Consider the following 11,944-nt stretch of genomic DNA (forward strand, 5'->3'; position numbering starts at 1 on the left):
AGTCCAGTGGTGAGGATTTTTGTTTCCTTTACATTGAGCTGTAATTCACACATCCGGCTGCAACCCTTTATCTTCATCAGTGAGTGCTCCTTGTCCCCCTCATGATTAAAAGCAGTCTGTCAACTGCATGCCATCAGTTGATAATATGCCTTCTTCCAATACTGGAGCCATGGTCTTCTTAATATAATCCAGTTTATCTAATGATTTTCTCAGGCCACCCACCTTTGCTGATTTTAAACCAGGCAGTATTTCCTTGTTCTGTTAGCACAGCTACCTCTTAGTACAGAGAGAGTTTTGACACAAGCACAATGACGTTTTCTGGAAATTCAGTTCTTCTCAAAGCTATCCATAGTTTGTTATGATCCACAGAGTCAAACTTCTTTGCAGAGTCAATAAAATAAAAGTAAACATCTTTTTAGTTTTCTGCTTTAAGCCACGATCAATTGAACATCAGCAAGGATATATACTTGGTTACACATCTTCTTCTGAATCAGAACTGGACCTCTGGCAGCTCTCTTTCAATGTACTGCTGAAATCAATGTTGGGTGATTTCCAGCAAAAACTTACTTGTGTGTGATATTAATGATATTGTTTTATAGTTTGAGCTTCCTGTTGGGTCATCTTTCTTTGTAATGGGTACAAATATGGATTTCTTCCAATTAGTTAGCCAAGTAGTTTTCGTCCATATTTCTTGGTAGTGTACTTCAGTGCTTTATCAGCTTGTTAAAACAGTGCAGCTGATATTCCATCAATTTCTAGAGCCCAGTTTTTGGCTGGTACTTTCAGTTTATCTTCAATTTCTTCCTTTGGCACATCTGCCATTTGTCATTGTTGTTGCTAGCACCACATCTATTCTTAAGATGTCCTCTCGTGGTGGGGGTGGGGCACGTGGGGAGGCAGGGAAAAATGAGGAGCTGATACCAAGGGCTCCAGTAGAAAGAAAATATTTTGAGAATGATGATGGCAACAAATGTACAAGTGTGCTTGACACAATGGATGCATATATGGATTGTGATAAGAGTTGTAGGAGCCCTCTATAAAATGTTTTTAAAAAGAAAATGTTCTCAAAATTCAGATAGAATATAATGAAGGTTGTATTTTGGCTCTCTTGAACTCGTCTTAGTTTTCTTCAGCTTATACTTGAACTTACATATGAACAATTGGTGGTCTGTCCCACAGTCAGCCCTTGGCCTTGTTTTAGCTGTTGATATTGAAATTCTTTATTGGTCTCTTCCCATAAATGTTGTAAATTTGATTTCTGTGTATCCCATATGGAGTCGTTCACATGCATAGCTGCCATTGGGGTTGTTGAAAAAAGTTATTTGCCATCAGCAAGTTGTCTATCTTGCTAAATTCTATCATGGGTTCTCTACCTTCATTTATTTATATCCTCAAACCACTTTTTCCAACTACTGTTCCTTCCTTCTGCATTCCAATTCCCAATAATTATCAATGCTTCTTGATTGCCCGTGTAGTGATTGGATTTCCTTGAAGTCAGATGGATAAACTCCTTTCACAGGCAGCACTGTACTTCAAGATAGATCATAAAATGTCCTTCTTGCTGATGCATGCAATGTCGTTCTTCGTGATTGTATCATCCCCAGCATAGTAAACCCTATGATTTTCTGATTATAAATGGTGATTACCAGGCTCTTCCAGCTCACTAAAACCTATGATATCAATCTTTATGCTCCCTTTCCATTTTTGAAACTTCTAATAGTCCCAGTTTCATTCTTCATACACTCCAAGTTCTAATTATTAATGGATGTTTCTTCTTGACTCATGCCCCATCAGCAAATGGCAATCTCAAGGGGTGTACTTCACAGGCTTTCCTCCATTCATCTATATACAGACAATCTTGGGCTACACATGCAAGTGCCTGAAAGGGTCAGGGTAGAGAAGGGAAGGCATGACGTTAGTAGGGTTACTTAAGGTCGTATGTAATAAGCATAATCCCTAGTCCATTATCTTTTTTTATAAACCATTGAACAGATTAAAACAAACAAAAAATATTGGAAAAATAAACAAACACAATCATATCAGGGTATGTACTACCTCCTCAAAAAACAGCTTACTATTTCTGCTTTACAGTTTAGCATGGTTTCAAGCAATGTGTTAAAAACAAAACAACAGCTACATGACAGAATTCTGAAGCTTGACTATTACTCATATATGAATTGCTGTCTCTAAGAAGTATTATAGTAAAGCTGTTGAAACTCAAGTCAATAGGGTCAGATATCATCAGTGTTATCCCACCCCAAATACATAAGTTAATTAAGCCATACACCCTCCCATGTCTATTTCCTCATTGGTTAATGGTGTATGCTATGAAACAATAAGTATAAAGTGCTATAGAAATGTTGGTCCTCATTAAACTACATTTTAACTATACAATAAAGTGATGGATCAAGATAGTTTCTCACATACATATATTTCTGTCCTGATCATTGTGACCCATATAATTCTCATTAACATTGGCTCCATTTATCCTAGCAAACATATTTTGTGAAGGGTTGAATTAATCCCACTTAGAAAGAAGAGAACTGAGACTCAGGAAGATTAAGATCACTGAAATAAAGATATTTGAGCTGTGTATATAAAATTGGATCCACTTCTTTGTGTAGTGGATGTGTGGGGCACAACCATGATCTCACACCTATTGGGTTGAGACATTCATTTCCTTCGTGTCTGGGAATGTTGGCAAGAACCAGGTCTCAGTTGAATCCGTCTCTAGAATTTCCATCTGCTTAAAAGAGTCACTTTCCACTTGGTTCTGTCCTCTTCTGGTGGAAACCTATGTCCAATATTTCAATAAAGCGAGAGAACAGGCATATTTATCTTTCTTCATGGTGGAGGTACTCTGCATGAACTTCTTGGCTCCTGTGTGTTCCACTGAATCCTTCCTGGTGGTTGAAGCTCCTGCCTCTTTGCGTCTCATAAGTCTCTCTTGTCTGCTCTACAGGTGTTGACACAAGAAGTGTCCTGCACTCTAATGCTCATCTCAGGGATCCTGTCTAAGGGACTCAGTAACTATCCTTTAGGAGTCTTCCAATTGTCTGTGTGCCACAGGAAAATGAAAAGCAGACACATGAAAGACAAAAGCAGAAGGAAGCTCACATTTAATGCAGTGTGTCTCCCACAAAGCAAAACCACATTTTAGGAGGTCTGAAAGGGGTATTTGCAAAAACAAAGTTAAGAATAACATCTAAAAATTAAAAAGTAATCATTTATAGAAGTAAAATGACTTGATATTCAATGGATCTGGAGGGCTCATGTTTAAAACATTGCATGTTCTGTCTCCTGGTTTTGCTTATACTGAGAATGGATTAATCCCAATAGCTGGCTATTTCACTTTTGCTTAAATTAGCTTTGACACTTTTAGTGTTTATAAAAATTCTCAAAGTAGTAGTTGTAGCTTTGGGGGAATAATGTATGCATATATGTAATCTACGCAATAAACGACAAAATCACTCTTTATTTCAGAAGGAAAGTGGACCATCAGTCAAACAATTTCTATTCTGACTAGTCTTGATTGTGAGTAATCCAAGGAATAGGGTTTCATATATTAACTAGGCATTCTTGGGTGTCTAAGAGCATTATTTTACAAAATTGGTTCTATTTTTTGAACTCAAAGGAATATGAAAGATTGAAATCATTTAATTTTTGCTTCTTAAACACAAAGGAATATAATAATGCGATTATAAGGGGGTAAATACATTTTCATTTTGTTTTGCTGCTGATTTTGGGGGTCAGACCTGTAATATAATGTTTATACCTTTTTAGGATTATTCAGAACTACTTCCAAAGGGCAGAATTTGTACCTCCATAATCAGATGTTATTTATTTTTCTTCAAGGTTAAGTAGGCAATATTTTCACATAAGTTTATTTGTATCAATGTTTGAATTGTATATAATAGTTAATGATAATTATTTCATACAAACCTGCATGAATATCAAATTATAAACAAATTTCCAAGGTAATATATATTAGAATATCAAATTAAATTAACATATTAAATACATAGTTCTACAAAATAATGAAAATAGAGTGTTGTTGATTTCAATTAAAGCTCTGCCAATCACTCATAGTTACTTGTTATAGGTTAATTATTCCCATCAAGGAGGATATGTTTAGATCTTAGTGCTTGTATCTGTCAATGTACCTCTTTCTGTTACTATGCCAATGAAGTACACCCTGATAGGGTGGCTCCTAAATATAATTCCCTTTGAGTGTTATTGTGTTTTAAAAATGTTAAACCAACACTAGATACACGTGCTGGGCTGGACAGGTAAAAATCCCTCTATAAGCCAAGGGCTACCAAGAAATGTCCAGAAGAACAGAAGCTGAAAAAGACAATGGTTTTATTCCCATGGACAAAGTAAAGGAGTTCTGATTCCCAGAATTCAGACTCCTCACCTCTAGACCTGTGAAGCAATGAATTCTGTTTTTAAAAGTCACTCATGTGATATTTTTGTTGTGTCAAAACAAACTAACTAGGATAATACTCAACAAAGTGAGAGCCTTCCAACCTTTCAGGCCTAACAGACATAAAAGTCATGATCCACTTACATAGAAATACAAGGAGTAATATATTCTGAAGTCAAAAGTATTATATATAATGATCATAATATTATATATAATGATAGGGTATTACAACTGAGAAATTGAGTGATGCCTGGCATAACTGCGGAAAGCTTTGTAGAGAAAATGGAACTCAACTGAGGATCAAAAGATAAGTAGCTTTTGGATAGATGGAGAGAAAGGGCATGCTGTGACGAGAGAGTGAATAAACCAGTTTGTCTAGCATAGAAGGAGGTCTTCTGAAGGAGAAAATGATATTGAGATTAAACTGGCAAAAGAATGCAGAAAATATTTCAGAGAGAGAAAGACTGGAGACCAGTTATAATATTAATGCAATAAGTCAGACAAAGTGTTACTGAGCTTCGATACTGGTGTTGGTCCTTAAAGGCAGGTAAAAATCAAGAGTTTTATATTTTTAAGTGAGGAAGAGCAATTGATTATGAAAACTAAACAAGAGCTCTGTAAATATTCAGAGTACTGATTCATAAGTTGCAATGCGATACACACATTGGAGGAGTTTTTGTTTTTAAAGGGGGAAACCACGAGTGCAATTTTAGTTGTGTCAGAAAGCAATAGGTGATGGAATTCCCTGTGCGTGCTAGCAAATGATGCCACGAGGAAATGCTGAAGTAGCGACAGACACATGCAAGTGAGGTGGGTAGTTATTTGTGTACAAGCTTATTCAAGAGGTGGGTGGTGAGTAATATTTGGTATAAGGGTTTGACACAACTTTGACTTCTGGGAGTTGTATAATATAATTGGATGGATTATGAGATCCGGATGTGACACTAAAAATATAAAGACTAAGGAAGATGATTGGATGATTGGAGTAGAGAATTTAATTTTCAAGGAAAGGTTAGGTCTTTATCCTGATTATTGAGAGGTAACTTCTAAACAACTAGAAATTCTCAAGTACTAAAATTGACTTCCTTATTCATGATGGGTGTTTTGAACCGCAATTCATAGTATATGTAATGTGATAACTCAGAATGGGATCCATCACATAATGTTAGAAAAACAATTATCCAAGCTCAAAAGACCAACCATGCGAGAATGAAGACTTTGCTTTACTACATGATTGCAGCCCAACTTGGTGGGAGGCTGAAGATGAAGTTCAAGCATATGTGTCATAATTAAATCAACCATGCTTCCATAACACTGAAGATGCTTCAATACAATCTCTGTACACTGCAGTTCAGGTAAGCTTTCCTAGTTGGCAATGTTCTGTGCTTTCTCAATCAAACTTTGGTGTAAGAAGGGTAATGTATTCTGAGGACATTGCAGTTTCTTATTTAGACGATACTTAGACACATGTCTGTGCATCTTCTATCTAGGCAGATTTTAATTTTTATCTTTTAACATAGTAAGTTATTAAAATGTGTAATGGCAAGTATACTATTTCCATTTTTCTAGCCAATTATGAAAACTAATGGTGCTCATGAGGACTCCCAATCTTGACAGTGGTGTCTAAAATAAAGGCAGTATTGTGGAGAAGACTACCTCACAACACCAATTGGCTAACACTGGGAAGAGCGATCACACAATGACTAGGACGTCAAGAAATTGAGGGATGTAAGTGACCATTGACACAAATGGTGAATTTTTTTTCAAAAGTAGAAGAACTGGTATCAATTTAAGTTAAAGTGTGAAAATGGAGGTTCATTCTTGTAAAAAGAGTTAAAAGTAGCAATAGCTCTAAAAAGAAAAAACAATTAATTATATAAACCCAATCACATTACCACCTAGTTGAGTCATCCTCACTTTGATTCCATCTGTGTCAGATTTTCTGAGACTGTAAATCAGAGTTTCCTAAACATGATTCCAGATACCTGTGCCCAGGGAGATTCTGGAACAATGTGGTGGGAGGTGGGCTGTGAAAGCAAATACCTACACTTTCTACTCCTTCATCACAATGGGTTCTTGTTCAGATGCTATTTCCTGAAATGCTGGAATGCCAACTAGTTTTTCTTGATACAGACTCTGTACCACTCGACAATCCACCATTGCAAGAGGTAGCACATGAGCAAGAACCAAGGGTGATAAAGGAATACGTTCAAGCTTCTCTGAAAGCATTGGTTAAAAACAAGGTTCCAGGAGTTGGTGGAACACCAACTTAAATGTTTCAACAAACTGGTGAATCACTGGAAACGCTCACTTTTCTATGCTCGGAAATTTGGAAGACAGCACTTGGCTGACTGAGTGAAAGAGATCGGTATTTATCTCCATTCCAAAGAAAGGTGACCCAGCATAATGCTCTCCCTATAGAAGAATCTCACATGCCAGTAAAAAAGTTATTGAAGATCATCCAACAATCGTTGCAGCAGTACATTGACAGGGAGCTGCCAGAGTTTCTAGCCACTTCAGAAGAAGGCATGCAACAAGGAGTGCCACTGCTGATCTCAGATGGATCTTGGCTGAAAACAGTGCATACCAGAAAGTTGTTTACATCAGAAAGATGTGTACATGTGTTTTATTGACGATGCCAAAGCATTTGTTTATGTGGATCACAACAAACAAAGGACAGCCTTGAGAAAAGGGGAATTCCATAACACTTCATTTTGCTCGTGTGGATCTTGTACATGGGTCAAGAGGCAGTTGTACTAAAGGAACAAGGAAATATTTCAAGCTTCAACATCAAAATAGGTGTACAAAAGGGTTGTATCCTCTCCCCATACTTGTTCAATTTGTATGCTGAACAAATAAAGAATCTGGCTTCTATGAAGAAGAATCGGGCATCAGGATTGGAGGAAGGGTTATTAATAATCTGCAATATGCAGAGGATACAACCTTGATTGCAGAAAGTGAGGAGAATTTGAATCACTTGCTGATGAAGATCAAGGATTGCAGCCTACAAGTTGGATTATGACTCAATGTAAAGAAGACCAAAATCTTTACAACTGGACCAATAGGTAACATCATGATCAATGGAGAAAAGTTTGAGGTAGTCAAGGATTTTGTCTTGCTTGGATCCACAATCAAGGCCAATTGAAACAGAAGTCAAGAGATCAAAAAACAAGTTGCATTAGGTAACTCTGCTGCATGAGATTTCTTTAAACATTTTGAAAAGACGAGATTGGGAGCGTTCGATAGCAACTGGAAACACAGGGAATCCAGGATAGATGACTCCTTCAGGACCAGTGGTGAGAGGGGCAATACCTGGAGGTTGAAGGGAATGTGGAGTAGAAAGGGGGAACCGATTACAAGAATCTACATATAGCCTCCTCCCTGGGGGATGGAGAGAAGAGAAGAGGGCAGAGGGAGATGTTGGACAGTGTAACTTATAAGAACACTATAATAATTTATGAATTATGAAGGGTTCATGAGGGAGGGGGTGGGAGGAGGGAGGGGGAAAATGAGCAACTGATATTAAGGGCTAAAGTAAAAGGCAAATGTTTTGAGAATGATGAGGGCAACACATGTACATATGTGCTTGACACAATGGATGTATGTATGGATTATGATAAGAATTGTATGAGCCCCCAATAAAATAATTTTTAAAAATATTGAAAACAAAGGATATTGCATTGAGGACTAAGATGAACCTGACGCAAGCCATGGTATTTTCAGTTGCCTCAGAGGCATGTAAAAGTCATGCATGGAATAAAGAAGACTGAAAGGAATGGATGCCTTTGAATTAGGGTGCTAGCAAAGAATATTGGAAGTTCCATGGACTGCTAAAAGGACAAACAGATCTGTCTTGAAAGAAGGCCAGATGCTCCGTAGAGGCAGGCTGGCAGGGCTTCATCTTACATACTTTGGACATCTTTATCATGAAAGCCTAGTCTCTGGAGAAGGACATCATGTTAGATAAAATAGAGGGACAGTAAAAAACAGGAAGATACTTAATGAGGTGGTTGTAACAATCGGCTCCAGCATTGGAAAAATTATGAGGATGGTGCAGCACCATCTGTTTCAGGCTGCTGTGCCATATGGGGTCACTATAGACCCAAACTGACTTGGCGGTATGTAACAACAACAACAACATAAGCCTATAGTATAAATGTTATTAATTGCTGGGGGGAGAGCATTGCATTTTTTAAATTTTACTGAAAATTGGGTGATAAACCAAATAAATTTGGGAACCTGGGCTGTAAATCTTTTTGGTAGTAAATAGCCTCATCTTTCTTTAAAGTGGCTGGTGGAATTGAACTGTCAGCCTTGAGGTTAGCAGTTCATTTAACAAAAGTGCCACCAAGGCTCTGTAACTGATTATATCCAAGCTCACTCCCATAAAATCAACGATGACCCTAGGGACCATTTAGCACAGGGCAGAACTGCCTCTGTGAGTTTTCAAGACTTTACTTCTTTAGGAGAATAAAAGCTCTGTCTTAGATTTCTATGAATGAGAACAATTCAGTAACTATTTTATTTTTGATCTCACATTTTTCTTTAGATCAATGACAAGAGTGAAATGTTGACAATATAATTTAATAAATGGTTAATTATATGAGTACATGTATTCATCTATATCTAGATTGTGACTCTTTTAAAATGAAGATTCTCATTATATTTCCTTAAAGAAATGATGGCAGTGTTTTTTACACAATAATAGTACACAGCGTGAACCTTTAAAATTTTATATACCTGTGAACTATCAGATCAATAAACCAATAACTAATTTAACTTGATGCACACATATTAACACTTACATAAAAAAATGCATGTATGTCCTCAACTTCAACTTGAACTTATATATGGGTGATTGATGACCAGTTCCACAGTCTGTTCCTGGCCTTATTTTCACTGACGGTATTGAATTTCCCAATGTTGCTTCCCACAGATAAACTCAGGTTGATTCCTGAGTATTTCATTTCATCTTCTACAATTGCTCTTTGTTGTTGAAAAAAATTTTGAATGAAGCAGTCATTGATCTTGCAAAATTTGAATGAAGCAGTCATCTGATCATTTCTATCATCGATGCCTTATTTTCCAAATAGTGATCATTCTTCTTTGCTTCCAATGTTTGTATTCCAAGCACCAATAATTATCAGCGGATCTTGATTGCATGTTTGATCAATTTCACACCGCAGAAGTTGATAGAACCCTTCACATTCATGTCATTAATATTGATAGCTCTTCCCCTGTTTGATTTTGAGTGATTTCCATCCTGCGTGGCATCTTCCCACACTATATCTGACAATGTTCCACTATTAGTCATAAGGTGGTTAGTGGCTATTCCCTCTGAAGTGGACAGTCCATTCTTTCTTCTATCCTGTTCTTAGTCAGGAAGTGCCCCTGAAATCTGCCCACCACAGGTGATTCTGTGATATATGAAATACCAATGACTTATCTTCCAGCATCACAGCAAACCGCAAACCACTAAAGTACAACAAACTGACAGATAAATGATGGTGAGTAATGCTATCTAGCTCATAAAATAGTCAATGAACTTTTGAAAATTTTCACTTTACAACATTTATGTTACTTTTTTCTATGTTTTGTCTATCCCCCACAGAGAGGACTTAATTAATGTCCTGTATTATGTTGTTCATGCTCCTAAGAGATTCTATTGATATAAATATTTGTTTATATTTTTGTAGAGTCTGAGGCTCTGAAACTTTCTGCTCAACTCTGGACCTTGATGGCCACAGCTCCCTGGGCTTTGTTCCAGCCAGACGAGCTGCTGACGTCTCTGGTGCTGTGTTCTCCAACTTGACTCAGTGTACTCAGCATTTTCCAAATGTGTGGAATGGCATGAAGAATATTGTGTAACGAACAAATATTATGTGAGTCCACTGTGGTAGTAACAAGCAGCAGAACGGACACAAGCTCAGGCTTATAGGACATACAGACAGCCTGTAAAGTAGCTGGACCTGTGCCGATCGAACGCATCATCTGCTCCAGGTAAGGATATTGTAGGTCACCTGGCTGGAGGGCACCTCTGGGGGGTGTTGTCTGCTAAGTGGTAGCCATGCAGACCTAGAGTGAGGTCCCCTGGGGAGGGGGGCCTCTCTGTCAGAAGGATGAGGCTTATAGATTGGGGAGTGTGAACAGTGGCAAGAGAGGGTAGAGGGAATAGTAGAGTTTGGGTAAACATAGGTGCATAGCTGTTGGGGGGTGGGAAGGTAGGGCTGACCACCAGGGGGGCGGGGGAGGAGAGACTGAGGAGCCCCTGGAGAACCTTGAAAATTTGAACTTACACTAGGAAAATATGACAAGAATACTAAATAATTGAGTGAATGAACCTAATCAACCCAATATTTATGTTTTATATATATTGATATTATTCAAAGGCTTCACAAGGTGAATTACTTGAAACCTTAGGTTAATTTTAAATGCTTGTGCACAGATAATCTATTTAATAGACTAATATCATTAGATAACATCATATACCTGGGCCATGCAAGTATGACAACTTGCCAGGCTCAGGTGGAACAAAGCAAGGTAAATTGGACGTAAGGTCTATTTGATCTATTTTATGCTGTGCTGCTGTAGGACGAAACACTTCATGAAAACAGCTCAGCTATATTTTCTAGAGTCAGGTGATAAGCACTATTACATTTAAGAAGTTATCTATTTGTGCTCCTGACCTTGCTCTTGATGCATAGATACGTAATGACACTTTTGGCCAAGCACCAGGCTGGGTACCAAATGACTTCAAGGAAGCATTCTACAATTGAATATATTTGCAAGTGGCTACTGCCCTCAACATTTTTACTTAATATATTATCTTTTTAAGAAAATTAAGACACAAGAAAGTGACCAAGCAGTTCCATCAATTATATAGGCACATAGCGTGTATACTTACTGCAAAGTAATCATGCAGGGAAATGAAAGCGATGTCAGCCACATATTAGAGCTCACCTTTACCAGGTGGGCCCTCACCCACATTTAACACATCCTTCCTTTTGACCCTTAGAATGTAAGTCATTGAGGTCACCGGAGCAGATAGCATTTCTTTTTGCAGATGCCATCTTATTGTTGAGTGGGGATAGAGTTTCATAGGACTTTCCAGTGTATTCTCCAACATACAATGTCTTTTAGCTTTTATGAGAACTGTTAAATGGCAGTATGCAATTGTACAAAAGGATATATTGAGGCTGAGAAAATTCACTCACAACTTTCAGGTGGCAATGCTAGGATGGGACATCAGCACTATAGGATCACAGATGTGGCTTACCCCTTCCCACATGTCTCCTCTGTCAGCATATGAATGGAGATTGTATATGCATGAAGTTTGATTTAACAACACAGTTCGTTTCTGAATGCCACACTGAATGCGCAGCCCACAAAGATGAGGAAATGACAATTGATCCTAACAGTAGTATGAGCATCCTAGTACTTTATTGATCCCAATACTAAATACAGTCTTCAATCTCTCTCTCTGCCTATGCGAGGTGACTTCAAAATGGTACTTTTAAA

Source organism: Echinops telfairi, unplaced genomic scaffold (assembly GCF_000313985.2).
Source record: "Echinops telfairi isolate 266 unplaced genomic scaffold, ASM31398v2 ScPeMD7_7421;HRSCAF=8459, whole genome shotgun sequence".
NCBI classification, from domain to species: Eukaryota; Metazoa; Chordata; class Mammalia; order Afrosoricida; family Tenrecidae; genus Echinops; species Echinops telfairi.